This window comes from Neomonachus schauinslandi, chromosome 5 (assembly GCF_002201575.2).
Source record: "Neomonachus schauinslandi chromosome 5, ASM220157v2, whole genome shotgun sequence".
Classification (NCBI taxonomy): domain Eukaryota; kingdom Metazoa; phylum Chordata; class Mammalia; order Carnivora; family Phocidae; genus Neomonachus; species Neomonachus schauinslandi.
The window spans coordinates 129,062,984-129,082,213 of record NC_058407.1 but is presented as its reverse complement, the minus strand read 5'-3'; positions in this window follow the sequence as shown (position 1 = coordinate 129,082,213).

Sequence of the window (19,230 nt, the reverse complement as noted above, 5' to 3'; positions counted from 1 at the left end):
CCAGTACTTCACATAATATACAAAAATTAAATTAAAAAAAATGTGTCACAGACCCAAATGTAAGACATAAAACTAAAACATCTTAGAAAAAACAAACAAAACCCCCCAAAACAGGGGTACACCTTTATGAACTTGAATTATGCAATAGTTTCTGCTTTAAATGACACCATCAGAAAAGTGGAACAACATCTCACAGAATGGGAGAAAATATTTGCAAGTCCTTATTGGCTGAGGGGTTTGTACCTGGAACACAAAAATAAAATTCCTACAATTCAACAATAAAAGGACTAATAACCCAATTAAAAATAGGCAAAAATTCATATAGGTATTTGTCCAAAAATGATATACAACAAACACAGGGAAAAAAATGCTTAATTTTCATGAGTCTTTAAAAATATATGTCAGATCCACCAGAAGACACCACTGCCTCATCACACTCATTAAGATAGCTAAATTAAAAAAAAAAGACAGCTAAATTAAAAATAAAACACACAAGTAACAAGTGTTGGCAAGGATGTGAACATGAAAGCGTCGTATAGCTATGGAGTTTGTAAGTGGTGCAACCACTTTGGAAAACAGTTTGGCAATCCCTTAAAATTCTAAACATAGAATTACCATATGACCCAGAAATTCCATTTGTAAGTGTATACCCAAGGTAACTGAAAACATATTCTACACAGACTTGCTCATTAATGTTCATGGCAGAATTACTCATAATAGGCAAAAAAGTAGAAGCAACCTGAATATCCATCCATTGATGAATGAAGAAATAAAATGTAGTATATCTATACAATGGAGTATTATTTGACATTAGAAAGGAATGAAGTACTACTGATAGATCCTACAGCATGAATGAACCTTGAAAATGTTATACTAAATGAAAGAAACCTGTCAGAAAAAAGCCATACATTTTATGTTTGATTTATGTGAAGTGGTTGAATGGTCAAGTCATGGAGATCATAAAGTAGATTAGTGGTTTCCAGTGTTTGGAGAAGGGGGTAGTGACTACTAATAGGTATGAGGTTTCTTTGGGGAGATGAAAATGTTCTAAAATTAGATAAGGCTGATGGTTACATAACTGCGTGAATAAATTTTATATTTTATAGAATGAATATTATAGTATGTGCATTATATCTAAATAAACCTCTTTTTTAAAGATTTTATGTATTTATGTATGTATGTATTTATTTAGAGCATGAGTGGGGGAAGGGGTAGAGGGAGAAGGAGAGACAGAATCTCAAGCATACTCCATGCTGAGCACAGAGCCTGACGAGGGGCTCCATCTCAAGACCTTAAAATCCTGACCTGAGAGGAAATAAAGAGTAGGATGCTTAACTGATTAAGCCACCCAGGTGCCCCAAAGCTCTTTTATTTGAAATTTAAAAAATACATTAAGATGGACACTGTCATAAGAGTTTTACACCTTGAAGGGAAACATCCACCTGAGTAGCATGTAATATGACAAGGAATGTGGGCCCCCCAAATCGTGAAAAATTCCTTTAGCTAAAGAATCATCTACTGACACTAAATATTTTATTTAACTTTTTGAAGTATCAAAGAAGCCAGAGAGGATGTACACCCAAAATTTACAAAGACTTTTCCAGAATTTTAATACTTTTCTTAAGTTTTAATACAATATGTGAAATTCAAGATAGCAGCTACATTTTTCTAAAAGAGTTTGCTAATAAAATCACTAGCAGGTCTGTTCTTGGGGAGGGGATGAACAACCTGAGATCATCTGACATTCATTCATCAAACTGTTTTGAACAAAATTAAATACTGGTGATTAGGAACCAAATACAATATGAACTCTAGCTTCAAAACTCTTAAATCTAGTGAGAAAGAAGATACAACTGTAAATGAAAAACTGCAAAAACAGTCTTCTAAATTTATACCGGAAACATTTGCTTCATTTAGTGGAAACACAAAAGGCGAGGTATCAACTTTGTTTGGATGGAACAGGGAAGCTTTATAGGAGGACAAGTTTTAATCCAATCACAGAAAAAGTCTAGGGTTACAAATGGTGATATTTCAGGCATAATATGAAAACCATGGGGAATTTGCTGCAATACCAATTTACTCCCTTTGGAGGAAGTAGAGCATAGCAGTTCTGCCTGCAAACTGCATTGGTATCCTAGCTTCTCCAAGGCATAGTTGTGTGTTCTTTTTTGTTTTAATTCTAGGTAGTTAACATGCAGTGTTACATTGCTTTCAGGTGTACAATACAGTGATTCAACAATTCTATACATCACCCAATGCTCATCACAAGTGCACTCTTTAATCCCCATCACCTATTTAACCCATCCCCCCAGCACCCCTCCCCTCTCATAGCCATCAGTTTGTTCTCTATAATTAAAAGTCTCTTTCTTGGTTTCTCTCTCTCTCTTTCTCTCTTTCCCTTTGCTCCTTTGTTTTGTTTCTTAAATTCCACATGAGTGAAATTGTATGGTATTTGTCTTTCTCTGACTTATTTTACTTGTCATAATACCTCTAGCTCCATCCATGTCATTGCAAATGGCAAGATTTTATTCTTTTTTATGCTGAATAATATTCCCACATGCGCATGCATGTGCACACGCACGCACACACACACACACACCACTTCTTCTTTATCCATTCATTCAATGGTTGGACATTTGGGTTGCTTCCGTATCTTGGCTATTGGTAATTAATATTGCTATAAACATAGGGGTGCATATATCCCTTTAAATTAATGTTTTTGTATTCTTTGGGTAAATATCCAGTAGTGTGTTTACTGGATCATAGGGTAGTTCTATTTTTTAACTTTCTGAGGAATCTCCATACTGTTTTTCAAAGTGGCTGCACCAGTTTGCATTCCCACCAACAGTGCAGGAGGGTTCCTTTTTCTCCACAACCTCACCAACAGCTCTTGTTTCTTCTGTTATTGATTTTAGCCATTCTGACAGGTCTGAAGTGATATCTCATTGTAGTTTTGATTTGCATTTCCCTGATGGTAAGCGATGATGAACATCTTTTCACGTGTCTGTTGGCTATCTGGATGTCTTCTTTGGAGCAATGACTTTTCGTATATTCTGCCCATTATTTAATTGCATTATTCATTTTTGGGGTATTGAGTTTTATAAGTTCTTTATGTTTTTTGGATACTAACCCTTTACTGGATATGTCATTTGCAAATATCTTCTGCCACTCCCCAGGTTGCCTTTTAGTTTTGTTGATTATTTCCTTCACTGTGCAGAAGCTTTTAGTTTTGATGTAGTCCCAATAGTTTGTTTTTGCTTTTGTTTCCCTTGCCTCAGGAGACATATCTAGAAAAGGATTGCTATAGCTGATGTCAAAGAAGTTACTGCCTGTGCTTTCTTCTAAGATTTTTATGGTTTCAGGTCTCACATTTAGGTCTTTAACCCATTTTGAATTTATTTTTGTGTATGGTGTAAGAAAGTAGTCCATTTTCTTTCTTTTGCATGTTGTTGTCCAGTTTTCCCAACACCATTTGTGGAGGAGACTTTTTCCCATTGGATATTCTTTCCTGCTTTGTTGAAGATTAATTGACCATATAGTAGTGGGTTTACTTCTGGGTTATCTATTCTGTTCTCTTGATCTCTGTGTCTATTTCTTTGACAGTACCATACTGTCATGATCACTACAGCTTTGTAATAGCACTTGAAGTCCAGAATTGTGAGGCCTTCAGCTTTGTTTTTCTTTTTCAAGATTGCTTTGGCTCTTCAGGGTCTTTTTGTGGTTCCATACAAATTTTAGGATTGTTTGTTCTAGTTCTGTGAAAAATGCTGTTGGCATTTTGATGGAGATTGCATTAAATGTGTAGACTGCTTTGGGTAATATAGACATTTTAACAATATTTATTCTTCTAATTCAAGAGTATGGAATGTCTTTCTATTTCGTGTCATCTTCAATTTCTTTATAGTTTTCAATGTATAGGTCTTTCACCTCTTTGGTTAGGCTTATTCCTTGATATCATTATTTTTGATGCAATTGTAAATGGGATTACTTTCTCTTTATTTCTTAATTTCTCTTTCTGCTTCTTCATTATTGGTGTATAGAAATGCAACAGATTTATATACATTGATTTTGTGTCCTGTGACGTTACTGAACTTGTTTATTAGATCTAGCAGTTTCTTGGTGGAGTCTTTCAGGTTTTCTATATATAGTATCATGTCATCTGCAAATACTGGAAACTTTATTTCTTCCTTACCAATTGGGGTGCCAGTTTGTTGTCTGACTGCTGTGGCTAGGACTTCTAGGATGACGTTGAATAAAATTGGTGAGAGTGGACATCCTTGTCTTGTTCCTGACATTAGTGGAGAAGCTCTCAGGTTTTCCCAAATGAGGATGATGTTAGCTGTGGTTTTTTTTCTATGGCCTTTATGATGTTGAGGTATGTTCCCTCTAAACCCACTTTGTTGAGAGTATTTATCATGAATGGATGTTGTACTTTGACAAATGCTTTTTCTGCATCTACTGAAATGATCATACAGTTCTCATTCTTTCTCTTATTGATGTGATGTTTCACGTTGATTGATTTGCAAATATTGAACGACCATTGCAATCCAGGAATAAATCCCACTCAATCATGGTGAATGCTTTTTTTTTAATGCAATGTTGAATTTGGCTTGCTAGTACTATACTGAGGATTTTTGCATCTGTGTTCATCAGAGATATTGACCTCTAGTTCTCTTTTAGAGTGGTGTCTTTATCAAGTTTTGTTATCAGGACAATGCTGGCCTCATAGAATGAATTTGGAAGTTTTCCTTCCTTTTCTATTTTTTGGAATACTTTGAGAATAGGTATTAACTCTTCTTTAAATGTTTGGTAGAATTTGTTTGTGAAGCCATCCGATCTTAGGCTTTTGTTTGTTGAGAGTTTTTTGATTTCTGATTCAATTTCTTTCCTCATTATCACTCTGTTCAAGTTTCCTATTTTTTCCTGTTTCAGTTTTGGTAGTTTACATGTTGCTAGGAATTTATCCTTGACTTCTAGGTTGGCCAACTTGTTGTCAAATAGTTTTTCATAATATCTTCTTATAATTGTATTTCTGTGGTGTTGGCTGTTATTTCTCCTCTCTTGTTTGTGATTTTTAAATTTGAGTCCTTTATCTTTTTTTTGCTTTAAGTCTGGTTAGAGGTTTATCAATTTTATTGATTTTTTTTTTCAGAGAACCAGCTTCTTGGTTTCATTGATCTGTTCTATTATTATTATTATTATTATTATTATTATTATTTTCTATGTCATTTTTTTCTTTTCTAATCTTCATTATTTTCTTCCTTTGCTGGTTTTAGATTTTGTTTGTTGTTCTTTTTCTAGCTTCTTTAGATGGAAGATTAGGTTGTTTGTTTGAGATTTTTCTGGCTTCTTGAGGTAGGCCTGTAGTGCTCTAAACTTTCTTTGAACCACTTTTGCTGCATCCCAAAGGCTTTGGACCATTGTATTTTCATTTTCATTTGTTTCTATGTACTTTTTTCTTTCTTCCTTTAGTTCCTGGTTGATGAATTCATTGTTTAGTAGCATGTTCTTTAACCTCCATGTATTGTGGTCTTTCTAAATTTTGTGTGTGTGTGTATGTGTGTGTGTGTGTTTGACTTGTAGTTTCATAGTGTTGTGGTCAGAAAAGGTGCATGGTATGACTTCACACTTCTTGTATTTGTTGAGGCCTGTTTTGTGGCCTAATATGTGATCTATTCTGGAAAATGTTGTACGTGCACATGAAAAGAATATGTATTCTGCTGTTTTTGGATAGCATATGTCCATAGTTCTAAATATATCTGTTAAACCCATCTATTCAAAGCCATTGTTTCCTGTTGCTTCTCTGTTTAGATGATCTGTCCATTAATGTAAGTGGGGCATTAAAGCTCCTACTATCATTATATTATCAATTAGTTCCTTTATGTTAGTTATTAACTGTTTTATGTATTTGGGCACTCCTATATTGGGTACATAAATATTTACAATTGTTTTATCTTCTTGTTGGATTGTTTCCTTTATTATTATTTAATGTCCTTATTTGCTCTTGTTAGAGTCTTTGTTTTAAATTTGATTTTGTCCAGGGCGCCTGGGTGGCTCAGTCGTTAAGCATCTGCCTTCGGCTCAGGTCATGATCCCAGGGTCCTGGGATCGAGTCCCACACTGGGCTCCCTGCTCTGTGGGAAGCCTGCTTCTCCCTCTCCCACTCCCCCTGCTTGTGTTCCTGCTCTTGCTATGTCTCTCTCTGTCAAAAAAATAAATAAAATCTTTAAAAAAGATAAAATAAAATAAAGTTGATTTTGTCCAATACAAGTATTGCTATTCCAGCTTTCTTTTGACATCTGTTTGCATGATAAGTATTTCTCCATCCCTTCACTTTCTTTTTATTTTTTTTAAAGATTTTATTTATTTATTTGACAGAGAGAGAGCACAAGCAGGGGGAGCAGCAGAGGTAGAGGGGGAAGCAGGCTCCCTGATGAGCAGGGAGCCTGATGCAGGATTCGATCCCAGGATCCTGGGATCCTGACCTGAACCGAAGGCAGACGCTTAACCGACTGGGCTACCCAGGTATCCCTCCATCCCTTCACTTTCAATCTGCAGGTGTCTTTAGTTCTAAAATGAGTCCCTTGTAGGCAGCATATACATGGGTCTTGTTTTTTTAATCCATTCTGTCACCCTATGTCTTTTGATTGGAGCATATAGTCCATTTGCATTAAAAAAGTTATTGATAAATATGTATTTGTTGCCATTTTATTCTTGTTTTGTGCTCATGTCTGAAGATTTTCTGTGATCCTTTCTTGTCTTTCTCTCTTTCACGTTTTGCCAATTTTTTAGTGATATATTTGGATCTCTTTCTCTTTCTCTTTGCATCTTTATTAGTGGTTTTTGATAACAGTTACCATTAGGTTTATATATAACCTCTTCTGCATATAGTAGTCTATATTAAGTTGTTGGTCATTTAAGTTTGAACACATTCTTCTCTCCTCCCCGTGTTTTGGGTATACGTTATTATACTTTATATCCTTTTTTGTGTGTGAATTCCTTGACTGATTTTTTAAATAGATATTCATCTTTACTGCTTCTTGCCTTTATATGGTCACTTTGGGTCTCTCCTTTCCACTCAAAGGGTCACCTTTAATATTTCTTGCAGGGCTGGTTTAGTGGTCATGAACTCCTTTAGTTTTTGTCTGGGAAACTCTTTATCTCTTCTTCTATTCTGAATGACAGCCTTGCCGGATAGAGTATTCTTGGCTGCAGATTTTTCCCATTTAGCACTTCGAATATATCATGCCACTTTCTTCTGACTTGCAAAGTTTCTGTTAAAAAAAAAAAATCTCCTGTTAGCCTTATGGGTTTTTCCTTGTAATTTACTGTCTCCTTTTGTCTTGCTGCTTTTAAATTTTTTTCTTTATCACTATATTTTGTCAATTTAATTATAATATGTCTTGGGGTAGGTCTGCTTTTGTTGATTTTTTTTAAGATTTTATTTATTTGAAAGAGAGTGAGACACACATAGAGAGGGAACACAAGCAGGGGGGAGTGGGAGAGGGAGAAGCAGGCTTCCCGGGGAGCAGGGAGCCCGATGCGGGGCTCAATCCTGGGACCCTGGGATCATAACCTGAGCTGAAGGCAGACATTTAACGACTGAGCCACCCAGGCGCCCTGCTTTTGTTGATTTTAATGGGAGTTCTCTGTGCCTCCTGGCTCTGGATATCTGTTTCCTTCCCCACATTGGGGAAGTTTTCATTATTATTTCTTCAAATAAATTTTCTGTTCCCTTTTCTCTCTCGTCATCTTCTAGGACTCCTGTAATACAAATGTTATTACATTTGATGGAGTCATTGAGTTCCCTAAGTCTATTCTTATCGCACATATTTGGTTTTTCTCTCTTTTGTTCACCTTGAGTACTTTCTATTGCTCTCTCTTCCAGGTCACTAGTTTGTTCCTCTCCTTTTTCCAGCCTGCTGTCTAGTCCATCAAGTGTGTTTCTCATTTCATTTATTGAGCCCTTTATCTCTGCTATGTTATTCCTCATCTCTGTGTTAAGGGTCTCACTTGTGTCTTCCTCTCTTTTCTCAAGTCCAGTGAGTATCCTTATGATCATTACTTTAAATTCTCTATCAGGCATGTTACTTATATCTGTTTCGTTTAGATCTCTGGCCACGGCCTTGTCCTTTTCTTTCATTTGGTATAGATTTCTCTCTCTTCTCATTTTGTCTTCCTCTCTGTGTCTGTTTCTCTGTGTTAAGAAAGTCAGTTACATCTTTTGCTTTTGAAAGCACTGTCTTTATGAAGAAGAGATCCTGGAGTGACCCTCAGTACAGCATCCCCTGTTCACCAGAACCTGGCATTCAGGACAGTATCCCATGGCTGTGGCTTTTACCCTGCTGTTGTGTCTGAGTCACTTTTCCTTTCAGTACAGTCACCTGCACAGATTCTCTGCCTGTTGTGGGCTGTGCTTGCTCTCCGTGGTGTTAGGGGGACTCAGGCAGGCCAGCTCTGAGAGTGTGTGCCCACTGGGGAATTTGGGAGTGGGGCAGCAGTGTTAGCAAAATTTGGGCTGGGCCAGTAGTCCTATGCTAGGTTCCCCAAAGCGCTGCAGGGGTTGGGGGTTTCATACCTGTGTGGCTGGGGGTGTGAGGCTGAGTACAGCATGGGGTGGTAGGTGGTGCAACTGTGCCTGGCATGCGATGGTGGCTGGGGACACACAACTAGGCGAGACACGTGAGGGTGGCTGGGTACTCATGGCTGGACATGGCGTGAGGTGGCAGCTGTGCACCCAGCTGGCTAGGTGGGCCACATGTGCAGCTCTAACAAAATTGACCTTAAGCTCAGGGCCGAGGCTAGTAGCCTTGGAGTGGGTGAGTCCTCAGGAGAACTGGGGTGCAGGGTGCACTGTCAGCAGGTTAGGCAGCAAGTGTCTGTGCAGCCCTGCCTCTCGCAGGTGGCTTTTATGATGGGAAGCAGGGTGGGAAATGGCACCTGCTAGCTCCCTGTTTTCGGAGAAGTCCCCCAACACACTCTGAAATCATTATGGACAGGTCTCTCTCCCTTATGCCCCTGGCATTATGTAAACTGCTGTTTTTATGTTGCTTCTACGTGTAGGCTGCTATGTCTTTAAGGGCAGTGATCCAGCTATCACTTGCCTTCCCAGCTTGCCCAGTGCTGAGTCAGCTGACTTTTAAATTGCAGCTCCACATCCCCCTGGATTTACAAACTCAGGGAATTTAGCCCCTCTGGTTTCTGAAGCCAAACATTACGGGGATTAATCTTCTCTGGGATTTGAACCTAGGCAAACCAGCTTCGGAGACCACATTATGTCATATGACATCTCCTATGTCTTTTAACATTCCTTGTGCCCAGGACATAGTAGATCTCCAAGAATGTTTGTGAAGAGGCTGGAGACATGGGATGGGCAAAGGCAAAAATGGCACAGAGGATTTTAGAAATGGGAATTTGAATCCTGTCACTATGACTATGAATCTTAAGTCGTTATAAAAAATTTTACAACTAAATATAAATCATTAACTTCTGCTGCCTTATAACAGTACAAGGAATTTAAATTAACAATCTGCCTGTTACAAATATAGCCATTCAAAATGAGGGTTTATTTAGTGATGCATATAGAAGGAGCCAAATTAAAAGTGCCTTTGAAATCCTAGATGTATGGCAACAGGAATAACAAGAATTATGAAGTATGTAGAGGTACTGAAGAACATTCAAAAGTTTTTTTTAAAAAAATCATATATGTAGTTTGACTTGTTTTTCTTTAAAAGTTGATGCCTAATGAGAATCTGTTAGTCTGATGAAGAAATAACTCCTGAGCCCTTATGGAAATACTCAAGAAACAGTTTAGACAAAAACTTCTGGCATGAATAATATATTCACAGAGTACCAGCCTGAAATTTTGTCTTGTATATTTTTTAGAACTCAATCATATTTATTCATCATCAATACAGAATTTCTGAGTCACTAGGTTTATCCCCTTAATGAACTGTATGTCAAGACCCTTGTTTACACTCTTTTCCATAACTAAAATACTTTTTTTCTCTTTGCCCATTTATCCATGTTCAGCCCATCAACCAGTCTGTCTGTTTACCAATTTTATGTATTTCCTATTTCATGCATGTTTTGTCTTTTACTACAGAATTCAGAAAATATAGAGCTAAGCAAAAATACTAGTATATAGATACCAATAAGTATGCCAATAAATATACCAATAAGTACCTATGTACTATTATTTGTGGCCATGTATATATTAGATAATGTGGAATTCATTGTCTTTCTTTCTCCTTTTAATTTTCTTTTCTTTTTTTGTTTTTGAAGAAATGATGCTTTTTTTTTTTGAAAAAAAAAAAAAAAGCCAAGTATACTATATATCAGTATACTTCCTAGAGAAATATATCACTACTCTTTGGTATAATAAGACAAATATTCCTATCAAAGTTGGGCCTATCAAAGTGGAAGATAGGTCAATGGGTCAATGTAAGCTCCAAATGAGATATAAGAAACAAAATTACATTTACCTATGTTTTATGAAAATAAAATGATTGATGTTTTCCTTTAAGAGCTAGGTTATATTTTCAGAATTACTAACTCATGAATAACTTTACCAACTAGAGTATTGTCTTCTATTTTTCTAAGTCACTTTCCAATTAAAAAATATGTTCAAGATATAATCCTCCAAGATATGTTTGTATAGCAAGCAATTATACCTGTTCTGTTTCTTAATCCTCAAACTCAATATTTTGCTTCATAAGAAAACAAGGATTTCTCAGCTAAGACAGAAAAGAATCAGCAGCTGAGGCAGCATTTCCAAATTATTTATATATAGTGAGACATGGCTTTTCCTAAAAATAAATTTCAAGCATCATAGGAGGGTAAACAGCTCTGATCTACTGAATGGCCCAGTTGCTCAAGACTGGGGACCCTTTGAATAAAATACAATTTTAGGATTATCATTATTGAGAAGTAATAAATGCTACATATTTTTATGGTGTCCTGATATAATCAACTTGGATACGGTACACTTTTGATTGTCTTGAACATATATGGCCTTTCCCCCATATAATTTAGAAAGGCAGTGGCAAATTCTTCTAAGATGAATTTGGGATTTTTTTTTTTTAAAGATTTTATTTATTTATTTGAGACAGAGAGAATGAGAGAGAGAGAGCACATGAGAGGGGGGAGTGTCAGAGGGAGAAGCAGGCTCCCTGCCGAGCAGGGAGCCCGATGCGGGACTCGATCCAGGGACTCCAGGATCATGACCTGAGCCGAAAGCAGTCGCTTAACCAACTGAGCCACCCAGGCGCCCGAATTTGGGATTTCTAAAAAAAGGAAAAAAAGCAAGAGTTTATGCTCAGTTCAAGAAGAAAAAAGATGAGACTGAAAGAAATAAAAGTAGTCTGTATTTTTTCTAGTAACTGCCACCCAACATTTTTGAAATTATGGAACTTCACAAGCCAGGTAATTATATTATTTTAGATAGTTCCTCTTGTTGCGGCAGAATAACAATTGAGGAGATACAATTTTAGCTCATTAGCTGGCACTGTCACTAACATGCTGACAGATACCTGTTTTGAATGTATTGACAGATTGCTAAAATGTTGTTTTTTGGTTGTTATCTGTGAATTTAATTTTGAAAATGGATGTAAAATTCAGTGATAAAGAGTACTTTTTTAAAAAAGGAAAAGATGCAATTACGCCTTTGTTGTAACCTGCTCTTAGATAGTACTGGTAACTTCCAAAGGGCAAGGTTCATTTCTTACTCATCTTTGGCTCATAAATGTTTAGCATATACCACAAAGGTACTTAATGCCTATTAAATTTAAACGGGTACTAGGATAGCCACAAATATCTGGATTAAGAGGTTTGGAAAATAGACTCATATGTAGGGATTCTGATAGTTCCAAGCGCTTTAATGAATATTGGACTCCATACTGATTGAGACACTCATGTCAGTAGAGATCTATTGAGCGATGCATACATATTCCTAATACCTAGTAGTAGACTTTGCTTTTATTCCTCCTTTAATCATTGCTTCCTTGGAATAAAACTGAGACTCACTAAGGCCTGAAATTCTCTTCTTTAACTTGAAACCTAAAATATCATAAATTTCATAAATTTATGCATAAATTTCAGTACAGCTGGACATGATAAAAAGGAAATGAATATTTCTACTGACATGAGCTTTTCAAGCTGCATTAAGTCCAATAGTCATTAAAGAAGGTGGGGCCATCAGAATCCCTATATATACTTTATCTTCCAGACCTTTTACAAGACTCGAAAAATTCTGTGACTATACTAATAACCCTTTTAATTCAGTGCTAATATTCTGATTGAACATAAGCAAATGAGAGTGGTATGCATAAAACTTCTCAAACTATCATCTGATGGAACATAGTGTTATCATTTGCTTACCTAAGATCATTTCCATTCTATGGCACAAATTCCCCATCACAAGCATATTATTTTTGTTCTTGCCTTGAGGATAAATTTCCCTGACTTTAAAGAGTAAGCTAGTCTCCAGATTTTGCCTGTAGCCCATCTGATACTGAAAAAGACTAAGGTGACACTTTACCTAAGAAGTAAGCACCCATATGCAACTGAAAAGTTTGCTTTGTTCCCAAGGTCATACCCTTGAATTAGTGTCTGGCTCTGAGAAGTCACCTGGTGATCTTGCAATCCAGCATCAACATTTGGCTAGCATTTATTGAGCACTTACTGTGTGCCAGGTGGCTGTTCCAAGTGCTTTCTGTGTATTAATTCTCTTAATTTATATTGCGACCCTATGAGATGAATACTAGCATTATCTCCACTTTACAGATGAGGAAATGGAGACATGTAGAGTTTACATATTCCACTAAAGAACACACAACTAGAGGGAGCTTGGGAAGATGACAGAATAGGAGGGCTCACCTCATCCCACATTTACAACTAGATATCATACACATCAAAGTCAATAAACCAGAGAGCAATTGAAGACTGGCAGAACAAACTCCACAACTAAATGTACAGAAGAAGCTGCATCTGAAAGGTTAGGTAGGTCAGGAAGGTGGAGGGCGGCTGTCCACAGGAGAGAAGGAGCTATCCCCATGGAGGTAGCAGAGAGATTCAAATCCCAGTCTGATGGATATGATACACACACACACACACACACACACACACACACACACATATGCTTTTATATACATATGATTTTATTTATGATTTATATCTCTCTATAAATATATATACACTTCATATAAGTGATATGTATCTATTACAATATACACACATATATGTGATATAATATATATGTAGATGTATACATATAGATATATGTTGTTATATATATACATATATGTACACGTAGTTGATATATACCTATCACTATGTGTACATATACTGACATATACCTCTAAGTGATAGCTACTATATATATCCATGTACACACACCATATATACACATATTCCTCTGTGTGTGTGTGTGTGTGTGTGTATGACAGAGAGAGAGAGATCTATCATTTAGGACAATAAATGTCCCATGATAAGTTCTCAATTAATATTGGCTATTAATATCTAATATTTCTCACATAAAAGCAAGAGCCCCTAAAAAAACTAAAAGAGTAGAATTAACTATAAAGGCTATATTAAGCTAGTAGGTGTTTGAAATTCAGAAGGTGAAAAACTTCTGGGCTATTATATTTTGTTAGACTGGTGACATACAATGACTTCTAAGTGTGAATGAATTTCTAAAATAGAGAAACTTTTCTTCAGGTAAGCACTATTTAGATGATTGTTTTTTCAAACTCTGAATTCTTTTATTCATAAACAAAATAATGCAGTAAAGTTGGTGATTATAAATTCATCTCTGAGATGTCAACAAATTGTATTTCTTTTTCCACTTATGAGTATAGCTTTTTCATGTCATGTTTAAGATACAGAAATATAAAGAAATATAAAAATCAAAATTAACTTTTAAGAACTGAAATAGAAAAAAAAGTCCATTTAAGGTTCTCTTGCCTTCCCCCCACCAAAAAAAAAAAAAAAATTCTCTTGCTTTCCCTTTACTTCCTTATACGCATTGATTCTCACCTCTTTTTGCTATTCTGTAACAGCAGTTAATTGTTCCTTTTGCCTCCATCTGCTTTGAAACATCCATTTCCAGTTTTGTTTTATTTAATAGAGGAAAGTTGGTTATAGAGAGTATCACAGGAAATGTGGCAAAAGAAACAAGTATCTAGAAGTTCAGGTCAATTTATTCAGCGCCTCTTTACCACTGGCCTTGGCATCGAAGATATATTTTAAGGGATAGGAAAAGAATCATATAAAATAAAATGTCTGTGATTTTCCCAATGGTTCTAAACCTGAGAAAACAATATGTAAATTTACAATTTCATCATTTAGAGAAATATGCTATATTTCAAAGGCATAAGGGACCTCCAGAGATGAGAAATAACTGACACAGATTTTCAGTACAGAAATTGGTGTTCCCTTTTTTTCCTGAGTTTTGAGTCATCTTCTCTTTATTGGGCAGAGATGAACAAATCACCAAACTCAAAAGAGAAGGAAGACTACACATCAAAAGTAGTTCTTATATGCATAAAATATATTAGAATTGACCTCCATCTGGATTCTTTAGAGGAACTTTAATACTTGGCCATGGCTCTGCAGCAGAGAGAATGGTGTTATCACTGAGAATATTACTTGAGGAGTCAATCTGATCTGTGGCTTTCTTCCCCTTTGCTATTTGGAATGAAACCTCTCCTATGTCTGATGATCGATTCAATCAATAAAGTACACTTTCAATTTTCTCTTCTATGTACATTTTTGGAGTTTCTGAAGTCATTTGGAGTCTGGGTGTACTCAATTTCAGCAGACCTACATAGGAAAGCAACTTGGGTATTTTTTAATGAATAATTTCTGAATTGAGACACAAGAGTTTAATGAGTCTGACTTTGTTTTCCACTAGTAAAGCCGGTCTCCAGATCCTTCTAATCAAACTCAGTCTTGATGTTTTGGATCTTTAGCCCTCTTGCTATGTTTCAGGCATTTCTATAACAATGAGCTGGAGGTGGTCCATGCCTTTTCAGTATCATTATTGTTCTTCCAATTCCACTAGAATTCTACTGTTATTCTATTTAAGTCTAGCAACAAATGAATATCTGAAAAGGGAAGAAATCTTGACATTTCTCAGATAGTAGATATCATGACTTAAGATATTTTGATAATCCAAAATCTTGAGACATACCTTAATCTGAACTAACTAGGTGTCATTACCAGTCATTACTTGGTGACACAAATAGAACTCAAGTTTATGTTTAAGTAGTGTCCTACCAAATTTCAGGATTATTGTAACGACTATCTTATTATAATGAATATACTTAATTTGAGGAGAAATAAACAGTACAAAGTAAATATCTTTAAATAGAAAATGTGATATTAATAATATAGCTATTATATGTTAACCAACTAATGATATGAATTAAAAAATATTCAAAATATTCTGCATATATATAGCCAGGAGGAAATTCCTAAAAATAATATATGAAACTTGTTATGATTCAAAATGCCAAATAATGTGGGATGTTCACTGCCCATGTTCTACTAGTTTTAGCTTAAATTTTATTTCTAATTAGCATTTATAGGGATGAGTAGATACAGAATAAATATTTTTGCTGAAAATATGAATTGTTAAGGCAATCAGGTAGAAAAAAACAGCACAGGTTGTGTCTTAGAAGCCAAGTTAAAATAACATACCAAAAGAGGAAAATACTTAACCATCCTGACTATCAAAGAGCACAAATAAGAAAAATGAGAATCCATTAGAGCTGAAAAAAAATGGAACCATACCAGTTAATGTATGGAGAATAGTTTCAGAAGAACTGGGCTGCAGGATGAGGATAATTTCTAATTGTCTGGAACAATATAAGTTTAATTGTAATGATGATTTCATGACACATTATTAGCTTCTATACTTTATTCTTGAAATCCCATATCTCAGTAAGAGAGAGAAACATTGTTAGAATCACAGAATCAAAAGTCTGAAGACTTGCAATGGTCCTTGTTAAACAATGCATTTCAATGAATTTGAAATTGAAGTTGGGACTTGAACTTTAACACTGAAGAACAGAGAAAACTAAATTCAGAAATATCTCAAATATATTTAATATGAGGGCATAAAATTATCTCAAATTCTTAAATCACCATTTATGCACAGTACAAAAAAATCCTAAAATTTCTTTTACAGAGCACACAATTTAAACAAAAATAAGATCAATATCCCCAATGATTTAAGAATCATCTGAAGACCAGCATCTATTTTCTTTGAACCCCACTATGGCCAACTGACTGAGTGAGTGCCACTCCTCTCACACCTATATGGTTTCTGATTCATAAACATACCATACGTGCATCTTAACTTTGTGTAAGGTTCACACAAGGAAGTACAGCAAAGGCCTCACTCAACAAGGTCAATATCTGATATAACTCATTATTTTTTCCCCATCAAATTTGTAACTCAGGTCTTTTAGGTTTATTTTTTTTCTTTTATCCCTACGTCCTCTGCATTGCTCTCATTGTGCAATTAAAATAGTATTTCCTGGCCATTTTTTGTTAGCTGATTAAAGAAAACAAGCCAATCAATTAAGCCAATAACCATTGTTTTGTGGTGGTTTGCTCGCCCTTACATTTTAAGATAAGAACTTTACAGAGTATCTCATTCATTAACTAGCAGCTGATTTAGAGAACTACATCACAGTTTGATCCACTTTTAGTACACAGGGTATTCGGTAATATCACAGCTAGTTAAACATGAGATTACTGCAACTAATTAATATTAGATAAGGATTAAAACATAGATGTATAGAATTGGTTAATATTCTCATGGTGCCCTAAACAAAAATAAATGATTTTGAGAGTGAACAGATCCTTGTATTTACCCTCTTGAAGTTTTTACAAAACTTCACCATTCTGCCCCATCCGATGAACTTCTTTATGTGTTATTCAATGCAGAAATATTCATTCACATGATATGGTATTGATCAGAGAAATCTACTGAACTGTGCATCTAGGTTATAGCAGAAAGTCAGGCATGGGAGGTGGTTTATTATTTTTTTTTTTATAAATTAAATTAGCTATGGTAGAATTTGAGATTTTGTGTAACCTGGCTAAAAAATTGATTTTGTAGTGTTGTTCTGATTTTGATCACCTAACACCTGTTAGCCTACTCACTGTAGCACAGACTTAAACATTTTTCATAGGACATCTGGTCATTTTTGTTTGGTTTTCCAGATACTAGCCTTTGACTCTAGACTTACCCTTGGAATTTGAGTAGGCATGGGGAGATAGGCAAGTTGGGACTTTTTCAGCTGAAAATGAGAAAACTTTACTCTAAACAACCTACTCAAACAGCTACTGGGCTGTACCCATTGCTCCACCAGTACTCCCAACCCTCCTGATCCTACATTTCCTTTTTCAATAGCATTCACCACCTTTTCATATGATATAACATATTATCATGTCTATTGTGTTTGGACTACCACCCCCCCACACACACTGGAATGTAAGCTCCACAAAGGTGGTAGCTCTAGAAATGAATTACCCTCATCTATAAAATGGGGAAAATAATTATAAGGAGTAAATGGGTTCATATTTGGAAAGCATTTTGAAGAATGTCTGCTCATAGTAAGTGCCATTCAAAAAAATTCTGTGATAAACAAATCAGTAACTGTTTAAAGAGACAGATTCTTTTTTAAGATATGGTTAAAGTTGGGGGAATAAGTGTTTGAAATGGCAAACGCATGCTTACCACGTGAAGAGAGCTTGCAGAATAAAGCTAGTCAGATACAAGTTGAATGAGAACCAAACCATAATGATATCGTATGATCCTCTGGATTTTGCTGTATCCAGAGTTAGATATGTCCCCAGACTTTCAGGTACCTGAATCAAAGACTTTTTCCTTTTACATTAAGTTAATTTGATTTGATGTTTCATCACCCGCAACCCATAAAATCCTGAATAATATATAGGCCTACTGTTACTCACTGAATTTCAATTTTATGTTCTGTTAGTGGCCAGGTATCTATTCCCATTTCTTCATTCATGAAGTATTTATGGAGGACATTCTGTGTATCAGGATGTATTAAATAAGTTGACATGAGTACCCCCCCCACCCCCTCAAAAAGCTTACAGTCTTGTCAGATAGAGAGACAGGCTAAAAGGATAAATTCTGATAAATGCTGTTAAGACAATAAACTGAGTGTCAGAACATAACAACATGATAGTAACTTAGGATGCCTTATCAGAAGAAGTTCTTTCTGAATTGTTACCCAAGAGGAACGTGAAATTATAAGAAGGAAGCAGTTAGATATCTGGAAGGGCTCAGCCTCATTCTAGGCTTTTTCTCAGACTCTTCTGGTAAACTCAAGGGTTGAAATGGGGCTGGATTAGCTAAAGTCTGGTAAGTAATTGGGGGTAATACAACAGGAGAATTTGAAGGGTTAAAATAGAGATGTTGCTTAACATCAAGGTGATATTAGGTCAGTGAAGATGGGGGCAAGAGAGAAGTGGTGGGTTTGAGAACAGTTTGCCTTGGAAAAAACTAGAGAAATGTGGAGATGGGATGTGGTGGAGTGGGGAGAGGTAGGAGTTGATAATGGAGTGCCAAGGCAATGAATGTTCTTAAGTTTCTCAGTGAACTAGAAGAAACACTTATCCACAGAGAATGGAGTCTGGCATTTTAGATTGGGGGATGAAAGTCAGGCTCAAATTTGTTAAGTCCTCCTTGGGAGTGTCCTTGATGATAAGAAAGTATACACTGTACTTTCTATGCTCTCCCCTTATTTTTTTAAAAAATGTATATCAGTGAAGATATCTTTCAACTGTTAGTATTAAATGTGTATTGATAGTATAAATAAGTAATGCTCCAAATACCACAGGACATTTATAGCCCCTTCTAAACTAGTACATTCACTGTTACTTTGGAAACATTGCAGTTTTTTGGGGCTCAGATTGCTAAAGTATGCAAAATAGCACTTAAATAGCATCTGATGTATACAGAATATGATACATTTCCAAAGATATGTACAATAGTTCTAACAATGTTTTTGATTTTAGAAGCACTTGGAAACTTGCTTATCTAATAATCATCGGTATTTTGTATAGCATCCATCATCGGTATCTCTACCAGCAAACTGCATCCAACAGCCTCAGCAATTATTAAATATAGGTGATCTGATACATTAAAAAAAAAACCCGGATGTCTTGTGTGCATTTATTTTACAAGAGGGA